This window comes from Anomaloglossus baeobatrachus, chromosome 1 (assembly GCF_048569485.1).
Source record: "Anomaloglossus baeobatrachus isolate aAnoBae1 chromosome 1, aAnoBae1.hap1, whole genome shotgun sequence".
Lineage (NCBI taxonomy): Eukaryota > Metazoa > Chordata > Amphibia > Anura > Aromobatidae > Anomaloglossus > Anomaloglossus baeobatrachus.
Genome location: NC_134353.1, coordinates 596,537,277 through 596,545,151, shown reverse-complemented (window position 1 = coordinate 596,545,151; position 7,875 = coordinate 596,537,277). Strand labels below are relative to the sequence as shown.

General features: G+C 42.7%; 1 pseudogene; it reads right to left on the bottom strand.

The window, feature by feature from the left end:
* Positions 1-1,420: 1,420 nt before the first annotated feature.
* Positions 1,421-2,146, bottom strand: LOC142314312 (heat shock cognate 71 kDa protein pseudogene; annotated as a pseudogene).
* Between the last annotated feature and the right edge of the window lie 5,729 nt (positions 2,147-7,875).

Genomic DNA, 7,875 nt, shown 5'->3' with positions numbered 1-7,875 from the left:
CCTTCACCCCATTCAAATGTTCAAATGGAGGATCAGAAGTCTTGCCCTTACAGTCATATGAAAAAGTTTGGGCACTCCTGTTAATGTTAACCTTTTTTCATTATAAACAATTCGGGGTTTTGCAACAGCTTTTTCAGTTTCATATATCTAATAAATGATAGACTCAGTAATATTTCTGGATTGAAATGAGGTTTATTGTACTAACAGAAAATGTGCAATCTGCATTTAAACTAAATTTGACAGGTGCATAAGTATGGGCACCCTTATCAATTTATTGTTTTGAACACTCCTAACTACTTTTTACTGACTTACTGAAGCGCTAAATTGGTTTTGTAACCTCATTGAGCTTTGAACTTTATAGGCAGGTGTATCCAATCATGAGAAAAGGTATTTAAGGTGGCCACTTGCAAGTTGTTTTCCTATTTGAATCTCCTATGAAGAGTGGCATCATGGGCTCCTCAAAACAACTCTCAAATGATCTGAAAACAAAGATTATTCAACATAGTTGTTCAGGGGAAGGATACAAAAAGTTGTCTCAGAGATTTAAACTGTCAGTTTCCACTGTGAGGAACATAGTAAGGAAATGGAAGAACACAGGCACAGTTCTTGTTAAGCCCAGAAGTGGCAGGCCAAGAAAAATATCAGAAAGGCAGAGAAGAATGGTGAGAACAGTCAAGGACAATCCACAGACCACCTCCAAAGACTTGCAGCATCATCTTGCTGCAGATGGTGTCACTGTGCATCAGTCAACAATACAGCGCACGTTGCACAAGGAGAAGCTGTATGGGAGACTGATGTGAAATAAGCAGTTTCTGCAAGCACGCCACAAACAGAGTCGCCTGAGGTATGCAAAAGCACATTTGGACAAGCCAGTTACATTTTGGAAGAAGGTCCTTTGGACTGATGAAACAAAGATTGAGTTGTTTGGTCGTACAACAAGGCGTTATGCATGGAGGCAAAAAAACACTCCAAGAAAAGCACTTGCTACCCACAGTAAAATTTGGTGGAGGTTCCATCATGCTTTAGGGCTGTGTGGCCAAGGCCGGCACCGGGAATCTTGTTAAAGTTGAGGGTCGCATGGATTCAACTCAGTATCAGCAAATTCTTGACAATAATGTGCAAGAATCAGTGACGAAGTTGAAGTTACGCAGGGGAGGGATATTTCAGCAAGTCAATGATCCAAAACACCGCTCCAAATCTACTCAAATTGTCTCTCTAGTAAAGGAGACAAACTCTAGCACAGCGCCACCTATTGGAAGTAGCGATCCTAAAAGTCACAAGTGGATTTTCAACAATCCTTTGCAATATGACTCAGGATATATAAGCCAGATCAGAATACCAATTTGCAGACACGGTGTTTCGGGGTGCTTGCCCCTCGTCAGTGCAAAGTATGGGGGTGTCGCCAGCGGTCGACTTCACTTCAAAAGATACCGTCTTCAATGGTCAGGATGGACACATCGAAAGTGCCGCCACCCAGATCAAAGATCAGCACGTTCCTTTCTGCACCAACCTTTTTGTCCAATCCATAGGCGATTGTGGCAGCGGTCGGCTCGTTAATGATACGCAGGACATTGAGGCCAGAAATTGTGCCGGCATCCTTTGTCGCCTGACGCTGGGAATCATTGAAGTAGGCAGGGACGGTGATCACAGCATTGGTCACAGTCTTGCCGAGGTAAGCTTCTGCAATCTCCTTCATCTTTGTCAACACCATGGAGGAGATTTCTTCTGGGTAGAAGGACTTGCACTCTCCTTTGTACTCCACTTGGACCTTGGGTCTGCCGCTGTCACTTATTACATTGAACGGCCAGTGCTTCATGTCAGACTGCACAACGGAGTCTTCAAACCTGCGGCCGATCAGTCGCTTGGCATCGAAAACTGTGTTGGTGGGGTTCATGGCGACTTGATTCTTGGCAGCATCACCGATCAGCCTCTCTGTGTCGGTGAAGGCCACGTAGCTGGGAGTGGTCCTATTGCCCTGGTCATTGGCAATGATTTCCACCTTGCCATGCTGGAAGACGCCCACGCAGGAGTAGGTGGTGCCAAGATCGATGCCGACTGCTGGTCCCTTAGACATGGTTTCTGCACTGCGGTTATCCTTTGCCGGTTTCTGCTGAGCTGCTCGCCGTCTCCGAGCTGCGTGCTGGTGAAATGAGACTTCTACTCAGGCATTCTTGCAGAGGAACAATTACAATGTTCTGGAATGGCCATCCCAGTCCCCAGACCTGAATATCATTGAAAATCTGTGGAATGATTTGAAGCGTGCTGTCCATGCTCGGCGACCATCAAACTTAACTGAACTGGAATTGTTTTGTAAACAGAAATGGTCAAAAATACCTTCATCCAGGATCCAGCAACTCATTAAAAGCTACAGAAAGCGACTAGAGGCTGTGATATTTGCAAAAGGAGGATCTACAAAATACTAATGTCACTTTTATGTTGAGGTGCCCATACTTATGCACCTGTCAAATTTAGTTTAAATGCAGATTGCAAATTTTCTGTTAGTACAATAAACCTCATTTCAATCCAGAAATATGACTCAGTCCATCAGTTATTAGATATATGAAACTGAAATAGCTGTTGCAAAAACCCAAATTGTTATAAAGAAAAAAGGTTAACATTAATAGGGGTGCCCAAACTTTTTCATATGACTGTATTTGCCTGGCCTACCAAGAGTTCTTGCAAAGGTGCTGCCATCTTCATATAGCCCTTTATGAACTTCTGTAGTATCCTAACAGGCCCAAGAACTGATGTACCTCTTTGACGGTGGTCAGTCTTGGCCAGTTCTTGATTGTTGTATTCTTTTCTGGGTCTGGTGCCACTCCTTCTGCACTGACCATGTGCCCGAGATACTGAACCTTGGGTTTTAACAGATGACACTTTGATGGTTTCAACTTCATTCCGTACTTTGACAATGCTTCAAATACCTCTGCTATATGTTCAAGATGTTCCTCGTAGGTCTTCGAGTACACAATAACATTATCCAGGTAGAGCAATACTGTCTCGAAGTTGCGGTGTCCCAGGCAGCATTTCATTAGTCTTTGGAACATTCCCGGTGCATTGCACAGTCCAAACGGCATGCTATTGAACTCACACAGGCCCATCGGTGTGGCGAATGCAGTCTTCTCCCGATCCTCTTCTGCGACAGAGACCTGCCAATAGCCACTGGTAAGATCTAGGGTAGAGAAGTAGTTAGCAGCCTTCAATGCAGCCAGCGATTCCTCTATGTGGGGTAGCGGATAAGCATCCTTGTGAGTTATTCAATTGATTTGCCTATAGTCCACACACATCTTCATGGTGCCATCCTTCTTTTTGACTAGAACCAGTGGAGCTTCCCAGAGGTTACAACTATCTCTAATAACCCCAGCCTCCTTCATGTTCCTCAACATCTCCTTGGCACACTGATAGTGAGTTGGTGGTATAGGTCTGTATCTTTCTTTGATAGGAGGATGATCTCCTGTGGGTATGTGATGATGTACCCCTTTTATCCTCCCAAAGTCTAGTGGATGCTTACTGAAAACTTGTTCGTATTCCTGCACTCTCTGGTAGACTCCAAGTTTCTGGTGTGACGGAGTGGAATCAGTACCTACATGCAGTTCCTGATACCAACCCTCTTGGGGATATCTTCTGCCTGTTCTGATGGGGTCAGGGATTCTACTGCCTGGATAGAATCATCTGTGACAGTGAACAGTTTGGCAATGGTAGCGTACCTGCGCAATTTGGATTCCTCCTCCCCACAATTTAATACTCGCACGGGCACTCTTCCCTTGTGAACATCAACCACCCCCCTGGCTGTCAAGATGGTAGACCAATTTTCTGAGTATATGGGCTACGCCATTGCCTGGTAATCTTTCCCATTGAGGTCTATTGCCGCCCGACACTATATCATCATTTCACTTCGTGGGTGCATCACAATAGGACCGGAGTCTATTAACCATACATTACCAATTTCCCCACCAAATAGGTTTACCTGTTGTCTCTGCAGGAGGGCTCTGATTTCTCTTTGCAGGACCCTCTGTTGCTCAGCACCTATAGTTTCAGCGATCTGTTGGAGTAAGAGCAACACTTCCCCCAGACAATTTTCAATCACATTTGTACCCCAAATCATCTTTTATTCTTATCATTGATGTCAGTTTCAACTACAATCAATCCTTGGCCTTTTAACTCCACCCTCCCCACTTTTATGGTTACCTCCTTAAAGCCAATCACTGGTAATCCATTAACAGCGTAAATAGTGAGGCCCGCGTCCAAATGGGTGAGCTCAGTATCTGACCAGAATCTCTTATAGAGTACATACGGTATGGTTTCTACCTGCGAGCCAGTGTCCAATAATGCAGAGGTGGGAATTCCGTCCAGGGTAATGGACAGAACGGGTCGTCCTCCCTCATACCGCTCACGCCAGTCATCAGGGCCTTGTCGTCTTATTCCTGGGATGTGGTCCTTGACCCCAGGGATTGCCGGTTTAAATGACACACTCGTGTAAAATGGTCAGTCTTGCTGCAATGAAGGCAGATGGGTTGTCCAGATGAATCGTAGCGATTGCTGCTCCTTCCTCTGGGCGATGGGATCCTCCTTCCTCGAATCAATGAGACGTCCTCCGGGAGGTCGGCTAGCTGGATCTTCTCCGCCGGCTTGGGTTCTGGCTTGAGATGCACCACTTTAGGCCACAATCTTGCTCAGCTGTTGCACCTGGGAACACAAGTCATTTGGAGCACTAGTGGGCGCAGCCTGCCTGTTAGCCTCTACCACGGTTAAGGAAGAGGGCTCCACTTGCAACAGTGAGGTACTGGCTTACCAGGAATGAGGGGCAGAGTCTGTGAGCGCAGGGGATTGCAGGGCTTTTATAGCCCGGTCCTTTAGAACAACAAAGTCCACATCCGGGTGTTCTAGGGCCCACAGGCGCAGCTGCTTGCAGTCCTCTACTGATTGTAACCCCTGCAGGAACTGCTCAATCATCATCTTGTTCCCTTCTGGATCACTAATGGGGCCTACATGTTTCAAGGTCCACAGTGCTGCTTGTAATCTTAGATAACAGAGAGTAATAGAGATAGGTGATAATGCCGCGCCAAAGATCACTTCTGGAACCGTCAGATTAACGTATCTTTATTGGCATAGGTCTACGCGTTTCAGGAGCACCGCTCCCTTCCTCAGGACCGTGAAGAACCAAGAGACATCAAATCTAAAGTTGTGTCTACAGACATACATTAAATAGCCCTATTGACGTCATAAGGACCATCCCTCTTGAAAAAAACGAGCGGGAAGAACAAGTTGCATTAAAACATGACGTCTTACAAAAATTTGCATATACAAAATAATGAAAAATGTGTATAGAAATCATATAAAGAAAATGGACTAAATCCACTAATAAAAAACATATGGAAAATGATATGTATAAACATGACATCTTACAAGCGCTTGCAAATCCAAAATATGTGTAAAAAAATCATATAAAGAAAATGGACCACTAATGATCTTCCTGATGATGATTTCATCGATCTCATGGGAATATCAGTACATGAGGAATACATACCTCTACCTGGTTCATCAGATTCTGAGGAACCTAACGATTCCGTACCCCCCTTGGCTACACCAACAGTGTTTTCTAATTTAGGAACGATTACTATTGATAATACTCTTGAGAATAATTCCTGTGTTCCTTTTTTGCCCCTGGCAAGGAATATCCAGGTCCCTATCACCAATTTCCTCACCCCCAGGGGGGGGGGGGAAAGAAAAAGCGGTATAGGGGAAATAGAGCTGGATGCAAGCTCAAACAAAGAAGAGAAAAAAAGCATTTAGACACTGAGGACACTAGTGGCATTTTTAATTTGTCTGGCTACACTCTCTCTAAGAATGAGATTAGGGTATTAAAGAAAGGGCTCTCGTTTTGCCCAGCAAGATCCTCTAATGATTTTGAGTTATTTCTTGATTTTCAAAAATTTGTCAGAAAACTTACCCTTACCAGGCATTTTCAAATAAATAAATTCGTCCCTGCCGATCGCTACTTCCAATAGGTGGCGCTGTGCTAGAGTTTGTCTCCTTTACTGGAGAGACAATTTGAATCCCTGCCAATAGAGATGTGACATCAGATGATTTCTTCCATACAGAGTATAAGTTAAGATCCAATTTCTATCCTACACATAGCGCCGGACACCATGTGAGAACCTTCAGTGACTTAGTCCTGGAGGATTTCAAGACGCTTATTAAAAATAAAAATATAAACCCACCCAGGAACAATATTACTAGGGAAGAAAAAGAGGCCCTTCTTTCCTTAAAAAATAATTGTAACCTCATTATCCGTAGTGCTGATAAGGGCGGGGGAATTGTTATACAAGATAGAGACAGTTATATTAAGGAAGCAATGAGAATGCTTTCTAACACTGTACATTATAAAATTGTTGATATCAATGAATACCATAATTCTATCATAGATTATCACACACTTATCAAAAGAGCATCAGACATCGGGATTCTCAACAAAAATGAGTACAAATTTCTGGAAAGAAGGAATCCGACAATGGCATTTTATTATCACCTCCCTAAGATTCATAAATGCCTATCCAACCCCCAGGTAGACCCATTATTTCGGGAATAGGGTCCCTTACAGAGAATTTATCAGCGTATGTCGATTACACGATGAGGATACATGTTACTAATCTGAGAAGCTACCTTAGGGACTCCCCTCACCTCATAGAGATCCTGAAAGATATTGTTTGGAAGGATTCTTTCCTTTTTATCACTTTGGATATTGCATCATTGTACACGAATATTTCACATCATTTAGGATTGGAATGCTTTAAGCAATTTTTAGAGATTGATGAACGTCTGCCGACAATGCAGAAGGATTTTTTACTCAACAGTATGTCGTTTATTCTAGAAAATAACTTCTTTACTTTCCAAGATCTTATATACCGTCAATGCTGTGGAGTAGCGATGGGCTCAAAAGCTGCACCCACCTTTGCAAATCTGGTGATGGGGCTCTTTGAGATGCAATATATATACTCTTCAAAATTTTATAAACATGTGATCATCTACAAAAGATACATAGATGATTTATTCATCATTTGGGATGATGTTGACAATAATTGTTCACTGTTTCTAGAGGATATAGGAAATAATACCTGGGGCTTGAATTTCTCACCCACAATAGATCGTATCTCTATTGATTTTCTTGACTAGTCCATTACACATAATAATAATGCCATCATCACCAAAACATTTTTTAAAAAGGTGGATAGTAATGGTTATATTAATTTTACCAGTAATCATTATGATAAGTGGTTACGGAATATACCCAATAATCAATACCAAAGAATTAGAAGAAACTGCACTTTGGATGAGGATTTTAAGAATCAAGCTTCCATTTTGAGAGAGAGGTTTCTGGACAAGAAATATCCTTTGGCCACAATTAAGAGAGCTTTTCGGGTTAATAAGGATCTTAGACAGACTGATTTGATCAGAAAAATGGGTACCCTGCAAAAAAGAGATGACCAGAATAATGACAAGTTTTCTTCAAATTTTCTCACTACTTTTAGTTGTGATTGCGAGTTGATTAGGAGTATCCTAAAGAAACACTGGTCCGTATTACTTAATGATCCCTATTTAAAAGAAGTATTGCCTCTGCACCCAGGGGTTACATTCCGCAGAGCTTCTAATCTAAGGAATCAATTGGCCCCCAGTAGATTAAAAAATCAGGTTTGTCCAGCCATTAGTAACAAAATTATAGGAGCTTATAGATGCTGTACTAAGAATTGTATGTGTTGCAGCAATATCCAACATGGAAGGGTTTATTTTGGCCCTACCCCGGGCAACACAGACTGTATGATAAAAGGGCACCTTACCTGCCAGTCTGACTTCGTAATTTATTTAATCGAATGTGAC